The sequence below is a fragment of the Neovison vison genome, chromosome 2 (genome assembly GCF_020171115.1).
Source record: "Neovison vison isolate M4711 chromosome 2, ASM_NN_V1, whole genome shotgun sequence".
Classification (NCBI taxonomy): Eukaryota; Metazoa; Chordata; class Mammalia; order Carnivora; family Mustelidae; genus Neogale; species Neogale vison.
The window spans coordinates 166,142,393-166,159,078 of record NC_058092.1 but is presented as its reverse complement, the minus strand read 5'-3'; the positions used below and the strand labels follow the sequence as shown (position 1 = coordinate 166,159,078).

Sequence of the window (16,686 nt, the reverse complement as noted above, 5' to 3'; positions counted from 1 at the left end):
GGGTCCTAAGGAAAGCGTAATGGGGGCCCTTCCAGTCTCTGCCACTTCTGAAAGTGCTAAAAGAAACTTCTTCTGCCCACGATCCTTCTGGACAAGCTAACTGCCAAAACAGTCTTCACCTCGGAATTCATCAAGCCCAACTGCACACTTCAGTCCTCTCTTGCTGACCCAGGCTTTGATCAAATTACTACAAAAAGTAGAAAAATGAATGGCTGCCCCATAAATGCAGTTTGTTTCATGACAATCCTCTCCGGAGCCTCAGTGTCCATGGAGAGAACAGTAAAGCCCAAAACATAAAAAGATAAAGACCTGTTGATGAGGCTGTTTTGCCAGAGCCCAGGCAGCCCACATGTCCTGCCCCAGAGGAATGTCATGTCCATTTCAACAGTCGAGACTTTAAGAGAATGCACTGAACATGAGAAGACAAAGCCTTAAGAGTCAGAAAAAAAAAAAAAAAGAAAAAGAAAAAGAACTAAAAGAAGTAAACGGAACCTAGATGCAATTCAAATGCAATTCTGTCTGCATTTGTCTACAGCAAGTGATGTTGTGTCTGGGAGGGTTGTACATGGAGGGCACTGAACAAGCCCAGCCCCTCTCAGTGCTGGGGTGTTAACTACAACAAACAGTATATAACAGTACAGTAACATCCGCTGCGCATCCAGCTCCTACCACGTGCCAGGTGCCGTACTGAGCACACGAGCAGAGAGAGCAGAGATACAAAAATCTACCTGTTAACACGGACATAAGACTCATATACACACACGTTATATATATATATACATATATGAAATCCCATTTAATCCCAACAATAACCCAGAAGCAAACAACGTCCCCAGTTTACAGAAGAGAAAACCAGGGTTTGCACGGTGAAGTAACTTCCCCACGGTCACAGGCAAAAAGCTGGAATTTATGCCCAGATCCATATAGGACACTTGCTACCAAGGGAAACTCCAACAACAACTCAACAGCTACACAGGGAAATCAGAGAGGAACTGCCACTGCCGGGCATTCTGGAGACATTCTGACCACGGGGTCATCTCTTTAACCAGAAATATAAGTACGCTAGGTATCCACCAGCCAGCTGACCATTTTGTACTAGGGAATCCAGGATCACGGGCATGGACTACCTTGTCCAAGCTCACATCCCTCCTTCTAGTCAAAACAAAGCAACTCCTGAAACCACGACCGTGGGATTAGACTCACAGGCCAGGGAGCTAGGATACTGCACCACGCAGGGTATCCCGAATAACAGAGGAATCAAAGTCTGGCCAGCCTCCATCAGCGGGACCCTTCCACTGCTTCTACCCCCAACATTCTCACCTGTTGGAACAAAAAGGTCAAAATGCACAGCTCCCTGCCCATAAAATGACAGAATTCACCGGATTCAAGCATTCTGAACAGTAGGCTGAAGGTCTAAACGGGGGATAATGGAGACAGGTGACACAGGGGACCCTCACAGTCAGCATCACAGACAGCATCACAGTCATCTGCTCTGCATACTGGGTTTTTGGAAAGAAAATACACACACGCACACACACACACACACACACACACACACGTAAAGAGGAGGTTCCATTACTAAAACCAAGACTGTGACCTTGCCAGAATTAGCAGAAAACACAGTATTGCAGAGAATGCCCACTTGTATGTTAATTTTTTAAAGAAAATATAAACAAGTTGTAGATGTCCGCCAGTGGCAAGAGATTGTTTTTGTTCTGCTCTTCTGCCCTTTCTGTACAAGCTCTTGTCCTATCCCTCCTCATTCTCCTTTTCAGTGTGCATGTTAAGGGAACAAACCACAGGACCAGCCTCCATCATTAAAGCAAAACACTACCAGAGCTTGGAACACTAAAACACAGAACCTTCCAGAAAGCTTTCCTGAGAGCCACCCCCCCGTGAGCACCACTGCAGGCAGCACCACAGTCAGGGTCCAGGACCTACACTCAACCCCGAGAGCGATGGCCCAAGCATGGACAAAAACATCTCCAGCACCTTCTGAAGGGCTTTCCTAAGTTCTACAGGAAACCAAAACAAAAATAAAGCCAAGGAGTATAACCGTTCATCTAAAAAAACACATGCTTCTGATCTCCCCAGGGCCATTCAGCTCCCATGCGCCAGCCCCATCATGCCTCCCACTGAACACCACCCCCCAGTAGAGTAAACCATCTCAGGGGCATCATGCTTCCCATGGTAGAGACTGGGGGACCCCCACCAACCAGCCACCACTGTCACTGGGCCCCAGCTTCTGATCCATGGGGCGCCCCATGAGAAGCTGGGGGACAGACATGCAAGCACACCTCATCCGCAGGGAGAGCCCCCCTCTCTGAACAGAAACATGGCCAGTTCACTCCCGTGATGGACTCCACAGTGAATCCATCAATGTTAAAACCACGGCCTCCATGAAAGGCACCAGAAACCGGGCTCCTGCGTGAGAAGCCCACTGTCAGAGGACAGCCCTCACCGAGGATGCTGATCTCAGAGCCGCTCGGCCTCCCCGTCCCCTCTCCAGCGGCCACCACAGCCGCAGCTGGAGGAACACACGCCTTTGAGCAGAATCGCCAAATTCCATAAATGCCACCCTTTCTTCTCCTCCCCCTGCAAGAGGAGGGGGTGTCCCAGGACAGACAGAATATTTCATTCACACTCTGTCTGAAGAGCAATGTGTTCCACAGGGAAGAAACAAAGTGGTTAAAATTCTCAACCCGATGAGGGGGCCTATTGACAATCTGAAATCCAAACCACAAAGCTGTGGTCTGTCTCCTACAGGTTCTGAGTCACAAAATCACCGAGCTCAGAAATGTAACTCTTCCTTTCCCGACATCACACGGTTCCCTGGCCTCCCCCGCATGTGATACACTTCTCCCCTTCCTCATCTGTGGGATACAAATTGTAACCGAGACACACACCAAGTGCAACAACACCTTGGCCACACAGCCGCATTTTACATGGCCACAGAATTTAAAGCACTTGGAAACTGTCGATGTCTGACTCCTCCCACACTCTCTTCCAGCAATCTCCGAACACCACGCGGAGCTAGGGCCTCATGCCCTGGGAGCAAGCGAGCTCTGGCCGAGCCCTGAAACTGTGTTTTCTGTAAAGAACGGTAGTTCTGCTTTTAATTTTAAAACATTTAACTTAATTTTTTAGAAAAGTTTATTTTCCTTTGCTGACCCTCAGAATTTAAAAAAAAAAAAAGTCTTTCGGAACACTTAGGGTGCTTCCGTGAAGTTGAGGGTAACTAAGGAAACGTTCTGCTTGTACTCGGGCCAGGGCCTCGGAAGTGGCCGAGTGCCAGAGGCACCAGCTCTGATCGTGGACAAGGATGACAGAACTTGGGAAACCTCACCCGCATGTGGGTCAGCTCACCCGTCACTGCATGCAGGGTGCCCTTGGCCCCACAAGCTCTGGTCCCAGCCCAAGTCACCACCACGGCTCCCAGAATCTCTCGCTCCCAGACACATGGAGAGACAAGGAGCTGGCCTGGGAAGGCACAAGGGAGAGACACAAAAACATGGAGGAGGAGAGGGGTCGCCGGTTTCCCAGAAAGGGTCCCTACCGAACATGCAAGAGTCCACAATGCGGTCAGAGCTACTGTTTTTAAAAACTCAGTCAACACGCAGGCGTCTCTGCAGGACCCGGCTCCCTGTTCGTTTCAGCTCCGCCTCAAGACAAATGAAAAGGATGCAGAGACGGGCAGTGGCTTTAATAACAAAAGCAAGTAAGAGACTCTTGAAGCTTCAGAAATCCATGAATCTGACTTTCTCCAAGGTTTACAGAGTAATCGAAAGTCAATGCTTTTCTTTTTATTTAATTTGTTTGAATATTTTTTAACTAACATATATGTATTATCTGTTTCAGGGGTACAGGTCTGTGAATCATCAGTCTTACACAGTTCACTGCGCTCACCACAGCACATGCCCTCCCCAGTGTCCATCCCCAGCCACCCTATCCCTCTCACCCCCGCCCCTCCAGGAACCCTCAGTTTGTTTCCTGAGACTAAAGGTCTCTTATGCTTTTAAGGAGAAAGCAGCGTCTGGGTTTTCCATGCAGGCCTTCCTGGAGAGAGAAGAGTGTCCTGGGCAAGCTTCCATGGCGGTCAGCAGGGAGGCCGAGAGGCCTTCCATCCATCTCCTGGGGATGGATGAAATCAGCGGGTACTGAAGGGCTGTCACCGCCCAGAGCCTCAGGTCCCCTGATGCCCTTATCTCGTCACCACCAGGGCCAGAAGGGACTGTTAGGTTATGAGGCAGTGGTATTCACCACTTGGTGGGGGGAGGAGGGATCCACAGAAGACACATCCAACACGCAGGGAGGAACCAAAGCAGCCACACGTGTCACCACAAGGGCCACATCATGAAATAATCCAAGGTCATCGGCCTCTCCTAGAAGAACCACACTGCCCTCCTAAAAACTGCTTAATTTCGTCAGAGACCTGCTCTCAGAATGCATATTCCTTCTTTCCCAGAGTTTCTGATTGCCCCTCTGGCAACCCAAGCGTTGAGGGCTTCATTGAAGCAGTCACCAGGGATCGTAATCACCAACGCCACCTCACTGTCCAGCCTGTCCAGCGCACGGGCACGCCCTTCGTGGGTGGTCAAGGACAACCGGCATTAAAGCCCTATTATTCCGCTTTCCATGGGAGAAGGCTTAATGTGTCAGCCGCACTTTAATCTGAGGATTATGCGCTTACGCTCGGAAAATTCCTTTTAGAAACATCAATACAACTTTTTTAAGGATTCTTATTTTTTGTCTCAAAGCCTATTTATTTATAAATGTATTGGTACTTTATATCCAAGATGAAAGCCTTTCGCTGAGGAGAGCAGATAGCTACAGCAGAATTACCAGGAAAGCCAGGGTCACTGCTGAGACCATCCAAATATACATCACACCGTAAACATAAGAGGACACCCAGGAAGGCTCACCCCCGCGGGCTGGTGGGAAACACCAAGGCTACCAGGCCCGCCTAGAGTTTGGGAAGACTTGTACACTGACTTCCTATTAAAGCCGGTGAAATGAACATGTAGAGCTAGTCGTCTGCCTCCTAAAACCCCCAAACAAGAATTAATGCTTTTAAAGCATAAAGCCACAGGGACAGGGACAAGAGGAGAGGTTAAAAGATTAGAGCTGGGGGGCGCCTGGGGGGCTCAGTGGGTTAAAGCCTCTGCCTTCCGCTGGTCATGATCCCAGGGTCTGGGGATCGAGCCCCGCATCGGGCTCTCTGCTCAGCAGGGAGCCTGCTTCCCTTCCTCACTCTCTGCCTGCCTCTCTGCCTACTGGTGATCTCTGTCTGTCAAATAAATAAATAAAACCTTAAAAAAAAAAAAAAAAGATTAGAGCTGGAAAGCAAATGGATGCTGCCAATAGACTCGGCAGATGTGAGAACCCAGTCTTTCCATTTGTGAAGCCTTGTTCTCAAGCACAAACAGTCAAGGATCACCAGGCATACACAGCAGTATCTAACATGAAAGCCAGAAGCAGAAAGGGAAAGAAGGCAACGTAACAGAAGTTAAATTATGAGGGGAGCTTCAAAATGAAGGAAAAATCATAGGTTCAACCCCCTCGGAGAACAATGAGAAAATACTCTGTACTGAAATCACAAGTTTCAGCAAAACAGAAGCATCCAGAGAACAACCAGCAGGAGAAACAGAGTGGTCAGAAAATAAAGGGAAAACGTTAAGAGAAGATGAGAAAGCGAAGTTGAGAAAATACTCCGCGAAAATAATGGGAGCAAAGCCAAGGCAGCCATAGGACCAGTGAGTCCACACCGATGGGAATGTCAGAGGGAAGGAATGAACGAAGATGGAGGCAGATCAATACTGACTTCGAGAGAATTTCTAAAAATGACAAGATTTTCAAGCCTGAAGGTGCCCACGTGGATCTCAGCGCAGTAAATGAAAAGAGACCCTCCCCAGCAAGGAACAGTCTCACGAAATTTCAGAACACTGAAGATAAGGAGAAGAACTAAGAGTCCGAGAGAAAAAGAAAAGTCAGCCTGACAAGGGGTCAGGCATCAGAAAGCCTGGGGCTTCTCCCCATCTCACCAGCAGCCCGAGGACAAGGCACAAGCCTTCCTCCTCTGAGGTTCACAGATGTCCAAGCAGGAATTCCACACCCAGCCAGACTGTCAACTAAATACGAACGTGCCATTACTCAGATACAAAATGACTCCGAAGTCTTCCCTGCTGTATAATTTGTTAGGAAAGTTCCAGAAGATGTGGTCCACTACAAGGGAGGAAACGGAGAAAGGGGAGAACATGAAGTGAGGCAAACAGAGAAGCGGGTCCAGAAAATCAGAGAAGCCCCAGGGCGGTATTGAAGGGAGAGCCCAGGCCAAACTGAGATGCCCAGCAGGGCTGAAGGGGCAGCTGTCTGGACCGCATCGGGCACAAGCCTCAGGCAGAGACCTTGTCCACAAGATAAAACTGACCAAATACCTCATGTCTTAAGTTATTGAGAGCAGACTCAAAAGGAAGTTAACCTTTATTAGCAATTAGTACACACATTTTTTAAAACAAGACAATTACTGGGGCGCATGGGTGGCTCCATTGGTTGGTTTCAACCAACTCTTGGTTTCAGCTCAGGTCATGATCTCAGGGTTGTGAGATCAAACCCCACACTAGGTTCCACCTCAGTGGGGAGTCTGCTTGAGATTCTCTCCCTCTGCCCCTCCCCCTGCACGCTCTCACTCGCTCTCCCTGTCTAAAATTAACACAAAACAATGATTAAATCCCAGAAAAACAAAACCTAGGTGCAGGAAAGTTCAAGTAATCCATGTATACAACACAGTAGTTTCCCCTCACCTGAGGGGGATGCATTCAAAGACCTCAGCAGGTGCCTGAAAGCTCAAGACAGTGCCGAACTCACCACCCCGCATGTTCTCCCACACATGCACACCTAGAGTAAGGAGTAATTTCTAAATCAGGCAGTGAGAGGTTAACAACAGGAACTCCGACGAAAACGGAACAACTACGACAACAGACTGTAACGAAAGTTACAGGAGCGTGGTATCTCTCTCTCTCTCTCTCTCTCTCAAAATACCTAGCTGTGCTACCCCCAGACTTCTGGTGATAGTGCCAGATGATAAAAAGCCCGTGGGAAGAGACAGAATGAGGGGATGACCCACAGGCTGTGGCCTGGCGTGTAAGTGACCACTGACCTCCTGACCGCTCCGAGGAGGATCCCCTGCTTCTGGACCACGGCCGATGGCGGGGACAAGGGACTACCATGAGCGCATCTGTGACTCCTGCTCCCAGGAGAGAAGGTAAATAAACGCCCAACAAGAGAGGGGCTGGGGAGACCATCAGCAGAAAGGGGACATGAAGCGCTGTTTCACGAAGGAGCGAATCAACATGACTGAACTGTATGCTCAGAAGTGGTCATGACAGGGGCGCCTGGGGGGCTCAGTGGGTTAAAGCCACTGCCTTCTGCTCAGGTCATGATCCCAGGACCGAGCCCTGCGTCAGGCTCTCTGCTCAGCAGCGAGCCTGCTTCCTCCTCTCTCTCTGTCTGCCTCTCTGCCTGCTTGTGATCTCTCTCTGTCAAATACATAAATAAAATCTTTAAAAAAAAAATTTTTTTTTAAAGTGGTCATGACAGTAACTTTCATGTTACATGTTTTTTCAACTGAAACAGAAGCAGCATCACCTGAAAGGTTCTTTAAAACACAGCTCACTAGACCTCACCCACAGGACCCTGATCCAACAGGGCCGCTGCAGACCCAAGACTGCCTCCTCCAACATTCAACCAGGCCACACCGATGCCACTGTTCCGGGAACCAATTTTAAGAATCACTGTTCTGCTTCTGAGGTTCTGAGACCCTAGACAAAGAAAACAGGAGTATGGGGAGGAGGGTGGGACGGCTATGGACCCCAACATGGCACACTCTGGAAGTCCTGAGGGGGACTCCAACCCCCAGGCAGCTGCAGCGCCCCGGATGGCCCGCACCACCCCTCACCGGCGACAGAGTGCGTATGAGGGGTACAAGCGAGCCTGTGGCCCTTCGGCCACAAGCGAGCTCAGTGACGGTGTGGTCGTTGACAGGATATGGTCATGGTGTGGCTGAGAATACTAAGGAGATAATCATCTGACATTCAGCAAACAGGGCTGACTGGGATTTCCCACCCACAAAAAGGGGTCAAGTTAAGACAGTGACAAAACTACTAATATTTAATCCCAGACTACTTAGCACAGCAAAACGTTCCCAAGGAACTGAGAACAAAGCAAGGAGGATTAAATCTCAGAACCTATTACGCTTCCCACAAGCACCTGGCAAACCGAGGGTCGTTTCTCCAGAATTCGTAGCTAATCCCTCTATTCTCTGCAAAGGGCTGTTCTCTGGAATATCAATGTCATTGTAAAACCAAGTGTTGGAATCAATGCTCAAAACAGCACTGCCTTCCTCTGAAGAGACAGCGGAAAGCCGTGTGTTCAGACGCAAGAGGTAACAGAGGGCTCGGAGCTTTAATTCCCGAAGACATGCACATGGTAAACAACTTCTTGTTAAGAGAAACGCAAACTGAAGACAAAGGCACAGTTCAGACAGATCTGTTCATTCAAGAAATATCTGAGCACCTCCCACACGCCAGGCGGCGAGCAGCGGGGGGAACATGGGCCAAGGCCGCTGCGGGGCCAAGTGCGTGGGTCTTGCCGAGAAGCCAGCTTTGGAAGTTTTGAGCATCGCCGTGTTTCTCCAAAGGCCCCTGCAGGGAAGGAGCCCCCCAAACTGTGGGCCCCCGCCACATTTTTCCTTGCGTGGACAGCTGCATATTCAGGGTATGTAACAGATTACCCACAGTGATACTAAGTTTCCAGTGTCTTGAGTCCACAGTAAATACAAAGAAATCATTGTCTTTGTCCTCAGAAAGCAGCATGACCCCCGTCAGACGTCTGGGTCACACCAAGGTCTAAGCCCCCGGAGGCAAGTCTCCTTCAGGAGTCCATATGAATAATTTCTCCGTAAGACATTCTCAACGCTGTGGGATGATATTCTTCATGAAGAAACTGGTGAGGCAGCACTCGGGTAGCCCGAGCCCCGCTCTGACAGGACCCATGTCCTCACCCCACATTTCGGGGTCAAATCACCTCTGGGCCACACAAATCTTAGCTTCCTCTGAGGTCCTAATGCTGTATCTGATTAATCAATTAGCCAACATTCCCGGGGTGAGTGCCAACCCCGGACACAGCTGACTCTCCCAAGCATGTGGCCGCCACCGTGGGACACTGTGGGCATGGATTTCCTCGGTGTGATGCTTCCAAAACACGCCCGGGGCCACCCGATGGAGGGAAGCTGGAGACCACGGTGCAAGTGAACCTACAAGCAATGCTTCCTGCATCTCATTTAGGTACGTCCAAACAGTGGGGTACGTCCAAACAGCAGGCTACTGTTCCAGAACCAAGGAGAGTTTCCCTCTCTGCTCCCTGGACTTATTATCACTCCAAACGCCCCCATAATCCTCGCAATGACCAACGTAGCCACAAGAAGTCAGGAGACCTCCCGGCCGCAGGTGTCACTCTTACAGGTCACTTGACTCTGGACTTCGGCGCCGTCACCTGTCACATGAGGAGGACACTTCGCTGGCAGGGCTGTTTTAAAAATTCACAAGGGACAGACTAGCAGGTATCAGGCACTGTCCTAAGTGCCCGACACACATCCATTAATTCAGCCCTTCCCAGAGCCCCGCAGTGGACACCTTCATCCCCATGGCACCGGTGAGCAGACCAGGGCACACAAGAGGTTAAGTAACGGGTCAAAATCGTCTGTGGCTAATAACGGCACCCATGGAACCTGGCCTCAGCATCCAAGTTCTTAACAACCTCTTTATCCCACCTTCCTGGCCAAGAGAATCATCCTCATGTGCTTCCCAGACCCCCACTCACTCTGCCATGAGATGCTCGTGTGCATGTCGGTACGACCCCTCTCCAGAGGCCAAACCGGAGCTGAGGAAGTCAGTCTTAAGGAGCTGTCCTTGACAAATGAGACGCCCCCGAGGCTGGAGCTCTGGGCAGAAGAGCTCCCTGTCCTGAGGACAGAAGACACAGCTTCTCTAGCACCACAGATCAGGTGATTCTGCCTCTCCTCATTTTGCTTCCGAAACCCTTCTTTTTAGCCAAAGCAGTTAAGCCGACGGTTTCCAGTTTCGTGAGGAAAACAACTGTCATCAGTCTTCTCCATTCTCATTTTTCATTTATCCCTAATTCTGCACCACTGAAAAAAACTACTGAAATGAAGGGCAGGACGGAAGCTGTAAAAACATTTTAAACACAGAAGCAGAACGTGTGAATGCATACGTACCATCTCTCCCTCAGAAAGAGGACCTACACCTTAATTTTATTACAATCATGGCAACAAAACCAACCAGTACAGAGTTTGACCCCCACGCACAGCCCCTCCCAAGAGGCTCTGATTTCAGGGCAAAGCACGGTCACCCAGATAGATCACTGCCCCAGAGGGTGACAAGGAGCATCCTGCCCGGTGGCAGACAGTTCTTAAGGCAAGGAGTGAACACTGTCGGGACGTCATGCCTTTTGCCATCTTTACCTCATTCCACACAGCTAACCAACTGTACCTCCAATATCCAAATAAATGTTCGACCTCACTTCACTTTCCTAAAGGATGTCTCGGGCTGGAACGAGCCAAGGCAGCCGTGACGGCCCTATGAGGGTTTGCAGGGATGAGTCAATGGCATTTCCTTTCTGTCTGTCGGAGCACAGTCTGGGGTGACGACAGAGCAGTGACTCATGCCCATAAAGCATCTAGGCACATACATGAAAACACTACCAGGGTTAAAGCAGTGTTAACCGCTTCACCTGTCTCTGTTCACGGCAATGCCCTCTATGACCTCCTATCAAGAGAACAAACTTTTACAACCTCACGTAAGCAAACAGAGAAGCATGCCAACAGTGAGAGATGAATCTGCTATACCACATTCCAAACTTTACTACCCTGCATGCTTTTCTTTCTGTTGAGTTTTATTATTTATTATTCATGTAGTCTGAGATGGGAGGTCTGCCTGGCTTGCCGGGATGAGCATGTCCAAGCTCGTGGCCCGATGCAGACACGCTGCCTTAGACAGTCGGCTGTCACCCCATGGAAACAAGCAGGACCTTCAGACACACTAGACACACGGCCACATCAATGTAGATCATTACGTTACGGAAAGTGCTTATCAAATTTATAAAATTAAGAAATAGAACCAATATACTCATTCAAAACGGAGAATGTGGTCATTCCATTCCATTCCCATTTCATGCTTTTGTTCTGACACGTACAAAGCACAATCTTGGAGTGGAGCTTCAAGTTCACAGGAGCCCCTGGGAAGTTCCACACGGGTGAGAGCCTACGCGACTATCACCATCTTATTATCCCTGACACATAGTAGCTTCTCGGTAAATATCTGTGGGATAAATAAATGAATAAATAAAGGCATTCACATTAAAATTAATGGGCTGAGGCTATTTCAAGATGCAGCGGTTATCACCACTGCGCCCTTGCCTTTATGAAGTAAAGCAGGAGTTGGCAAACATTTTGTAAAGTGCCAGGGGGACACGTATTAAGTCTGTCTTGTGGGCCCTACGGTCACTGCTGGAGCCACCAACCCTGGTCTCTCAACCGTGTGATTCTGCTGTTGCAGCACAAAAGCCGTCACCGATGAACCATAAACAAATGAACATGATCATGTCTGAATAAAACTTTATTTATAAAAGCCAAATTTAGCCATAAACACATCCAAGTCCCACAGGAACCACTTCCTTCCAATGAACATCGTAGTCCCTAAAGGTCTGGATTCAGAAAGCTCGGCCACTTCAGCCAGACACATTTTATTGGGTCAGAAACTGGGCAATGCATATGGATTTGTACCCTACGGTGCTCATCGCCCCTTACAGAGCAAACCCCAGTTCCTGTCCTGGTACAGGCCTGCCCCACACAAGCCTCTGAATCTATGCGCTCAAGTCCACAGCAAGAAACCTCACTGCCGTCACGAACTCTGTGGTCTAAATAAGACACGAGAATCTAAGAAGACTGCCAAGAATCTAAGAAGACATAAAGACTTCTTCTAAAGTAAGGCTCAAAACAGGCAGCTATAGCTCGTTAACCTCTCCACGAAGAAATGCCTGGATTCCCAGGGCCCACCGAGGGAGAGCCCAGCACTGTGTGGAGGACAGCCACCCATGGGACAGCAGAGCAACCATGCAGAGCCACCAAGGGCTACCAGTGATCACGTGGGACTGGTCCTGATGTGTCTCCATCTACAACTAATCACAGCTCAACACACCTGCAGGGTTTGAAGGGAAGTGTCAGTTCGGTAGTCAAATCACGGCGATGGCGGTGGGAGTCACTGTCAATGTCCTGAACGCTGGTTTTAATACGGTAAAACCTCAGCTTCACAGGACCGCATCTCCCTGGCACATTCTCCTGGGAGTTCGGGTTAAAAACTCAGTGAAGACCTTCAACCCTGTTCAAGCAGAGACTGGTCTACTTGTGAAGCCCACAGGGCACAAACGGACAGAGCATGCCGAACAAGGAAAACACGGCCGCCCTCTTACGCGGGACCCACAGGCAAGTGCGAAACCCAATCAGTCCTTTATGGACAGACAGACCTCTTTCAAACATGCTCACACTGCCTATCTGTCCATTAAATAAATCACTGCTTAAACGTTTTTATCAGCTATGAAGGGATCATAAATCCAAAATTACACCTTTTAATAGGAAATCATAGTTTAATTCAATGATTTTAATTCAATATGTTTTTATAATTTAACAATTTAATTAAATAATTTAATTCAATGTGTTTAATTCAATGATTCTACATCTCATAGTTTTGAGATGCCTCTCAGGGAAGACATCCTTATTTTTAGGAGCTACATCCCAAAGAATTTAGGATAAAACGTCCTGATGCCTGCAACTTACTTTTCCTTTACACACTTCAGCAGAAAAATGTACAAGCCCTCAAACACACATATGTACACACACACACAAACACACACACACAATGTGGCAAAATGCTAACGAGTGTTAAATGTAGGCAGGGGATACACAGGAACTCACCACACATTCTTCTAACTCTTCCATGTGTCTGAAATTCGTAGGATAAAAAGCTGCACAGAAATCTTGACTCACCTCTCAAGCGGACGGCAGTCTTCTTTCTCCTAAAGAAAAGCGAATGGCTAATGCCCAGGGTCCCATTCGGGGCTGGTCATGCTCCCTCACCCTGCAAACATAAGTGAAACAACGTGTTACCAGCAAGGAGCTTTATAAGATTCAAGCTATTTCAGTTGAGACAATGTTCTTCAGCGATGACAAGCCTCTAGATTAAAACGGCGCTCAAGGGGTGCCTGGGTGGCTCAGTGGTTAAGCCTCTGCCTTTGGCTCAGGTCATGATCTCAGGATCCTGGGATCGAGCCCCACATCGGGCTCCTTGCTCAGCAGGGAGCCTGCTTCCCTGCCTCTCTCTCCGCCTGCCTCTCTGCCTACTTGTGATCTCTGTCTCTCTCTCTGTCAAGTAAATAAATAAATCATCTTTAAACAAAAAAAAAAAAAAAAAAAAACGGTGCTCAAACTAGTTGCGTTTAAGCAAGGAGAAACGTGAAAAGAGAAAAAATTGATCCCTCACATCCCAAATGTGGGGAACAACCATTAGCCTCACCCACTAGGGAGTTCTAGAACAAAGAAATTCCTTATAAAGTTTTTCTTAACTCTCATCAATTTCAAGGCAGTGACACATGAGATCACCCAAACCTCCACTTAGAAGGGAAGGGGAGCTTCCAGGGCGGAGTGACTGTGGATTTCTGAGACCCCACGAGAGGCCCCCACGCACCCTCGGAGCCACGCCAGACCTCTGGGCCTCCTGGATTTGCAGGCAGACCCGCCAGGTGCCCAACGACAGCACGACAAGAACATTCAACCAGAAAACAGCAGGGTTGAAGCCTCTACTTAGATCTTCCAACTCCAAGCTGAAGGCGTGTCTCACCATACCTGTGGCCCCGCAACCCCACAAGATGCTCTCCTGAAAAGTAACCAAACCTCAAGGCCAAGAGGCCAAACACAGTCGCATGCCATCTGGGGGGGAAGGGGTGCACTGCAGTTTGCTCCCTGAGGAATAACCACTCCTGGGGTGCCTGGATGACTCAGTGGGTGAAGCATCTGCCTTCAGCTCTGATCACGATCCCAGGGTCAGAATCACCGAGGAGCATGTAGTTTCCCCCAAGATGACCTAAAAGGGGCCTTTGTGCACTGGTCACCACAGTCCTGCTCGCAGAGGTTTGTGGGGATCGGCGTCCAATGTGCGAACACACTGCATACGAAAGCCTAACAAAAGTGAGTCAGGATCCCTGTGCCTGGTTTTCAGTCCCATCTCCTACACTCGCCAGCTTGATGAAAAATCGAGAGAACTGCTTCAGGCTGCTTCCTCCCCTGGGGACTGGGAAGCACCCGTTCCCAAGGGTGCTGCAACCCACACGGAGACAGGACAGGTCTCAATGCCTCACACGCCGAAGCACGTGGACCCCAGGAGCACTCACCAGGAAGTTATAGCAAAAGCTACCCAAAACCAAGGGAAGACACATGACACTCCTTTGGAAACACCAATTTTACTCCAAGATTAGGGGAGGATGAGTAAACGAATCAGCAACGGAAACCTTGTTAATATTAAAACAAACATGTATTGTGAGCAGAATGTCATCACTGCATGAATTTTTAAGCTCCAACTCCCATCCTTACTTGTCCACTCATTTCCAGCTACACCCTCACTTGGAGGGGAAGGGAGTGAGGGGTGAGCTCTCCTTTCCCATGGGGGGGGGTTCTCGGGAGATCGGGGGAAGCTGGCAGAGACTTCAATATCACGGGGAGCCAGGATGCTGCAGATAGCCAATAGTCCAGAGAATTCTCAAAATCACAGGGCCCAGATTTTTGCCCAACCTAGGGACATGGGTAGACAGACATCTAGGCACATGTGGTCCCATCTGCACCACGCGTCCAGAAGTCCATACTTCCTGAATCCCTCTCTGCCCTGCCCCGCCTGCCCCCAGCCCCGTCAAGCGCGGTCACCAGCCAGGGCCCCCTCCCTCCCAACAGCTCACACCACGGGCCTCCCTCCAGCCCCACACTGTGAACAGGTGCGACACCTATGCCCCCATCAGGTCAGTGAATGCCTGCGCCGTTACCAAAGCAAAAATGAGCAAAATAAGCTTCCCAGTTCGGTCTGTTGATGTCTTGCCCACATACAGACCCTGTAAGATAATCAATGTTCATCAGTGTTTTAAGCCGCTACTTTTGGGGTACCTTGTTATTCGCTGACCACATGTCAGACTAGAGAATAATGGAAACAAATCCCATGCACCTAATACCCCAGAGGCTGGGTTTGGGGGGTCTTATGGGGTTTTATGGAAGACATGTGTGCCCCTTCCTGACGCCCTCCCATCCACTCCCCTACACAGATAAATACTAGCCCCAACTGTGATTTAATTTCTCTGCTCGTCTGTATGTTTTCATCACATGCGTATTATTCTCAGTATGTGGTTGCATTTTGCTGGGTTTTAACCAATGAAAAGTGAAACATGAGTGCGTGAATTCAGACTTGCCTCTTGCGATGCGGATTCTGAGACGAACCCCTGGTGACTCGTACAACTGTGGTTGACATTCATCGCCTTCTATACAGTTCCCTCTGCGTGAACAGAGCCACAGCTCACCGCCCCACTCTGCTGAGGACCCCATGGGGACTTGTCAGTTTTTGCTAACATGAACAATTTACATTCCAGCGCCTGTCCCTGGGGCACACACAGCATTTCTCCAGGGCATTCACCTAAGAGAGGGGGCAGAGCACGGGAGTGCACGTGTTCAGCTCTTCTAAGTAAAGCCAAATTGTTTTCCACTGGGGTCGTGTACAATGGACTCTTCAGCCGCCTTTCCAGTCTCTCCCAAGTAAGAGGCATACTTGTTTTGCTAATTACCAGCAAAGCTCTCAACCAACAAAAGGGAAAGCTTTTCCTGTTTGCAGCATCACCACCGCAAATAAATAGTACTCCAAAGTAGTGACCCAGACAGCTGGAACATATTAGTCACAGGACACCAGCACTGACTTCGGAATAATGATGCAGACCCAGCCAGCACCACACACTGCCTGCGGGTAGAAGTCAAATTGGATTGCTAGACCAACATTCAATTCCCAAATGGTTTTTCCTCCTGGTTGACTCACATATAGGGTCCCACTGTACTGTGGGCGTCTCAAACCGGGGAAAAAATTAACTCACATGCGACCCACCCAAATTCAAGATTAAAGCAGCAGAGTCTAATTATTTCAACGAAACTGTGCCGTGTTGTGTTTTTAACAGAGAGCTGATTATGTTTTTAATCTTTTCACCTATAAGATAAGATTGTCATTTATCATAACTAACTTTAGGTGCAGTAACTCCATAAAAAAATACTTGGCCTTTCTTTATATAAGCAATGTCCCTCTTAGTTTCGCTAATTCTATTTCTTAGGTGGCAACAGTCATATTGATGATAATTATTTGTATTTCTAGATAAAAACATGCTATCAAGCCTTCCTACTGGCATCAATACAAAAAATGAGAAATTCTTCCCACGTGGGCAGAAAGGAGAGTGGAACCCTTACCGTGAGCCTCACAGAGGCTCACTTCCCACCACTGAAAACACTGGAACCAGACAACAGAATTGGGTTATTTCAACCCC

General features: G+C 48.8%; 1 protein-coding gene across 6 annotated transcripts in view; it reads right to left on the bottom strand.

Moving 5' to 3' along the window:
* SGMS1 (sphingomyelin synthase 1) overlaps window positions 1–16,686 on the bottom strand; it is a 262,858-nt gene that overhangs the window by 221,909 nt on the left and 24,263 nt on the right. For all 6 annotated transcript variants that reach the window (XM_044239513.1, XM_044239503.1, XM_044239509.1 and 3 more), the window contains exon 2: window positions 13,118–13,208. The gene's annotated coding sequence lies outside the window, so the exon portion shown is untranslated. The remainder of the gene's footprint in view (window positions 1–13,117; window positions 13,209–16,686) is intronic.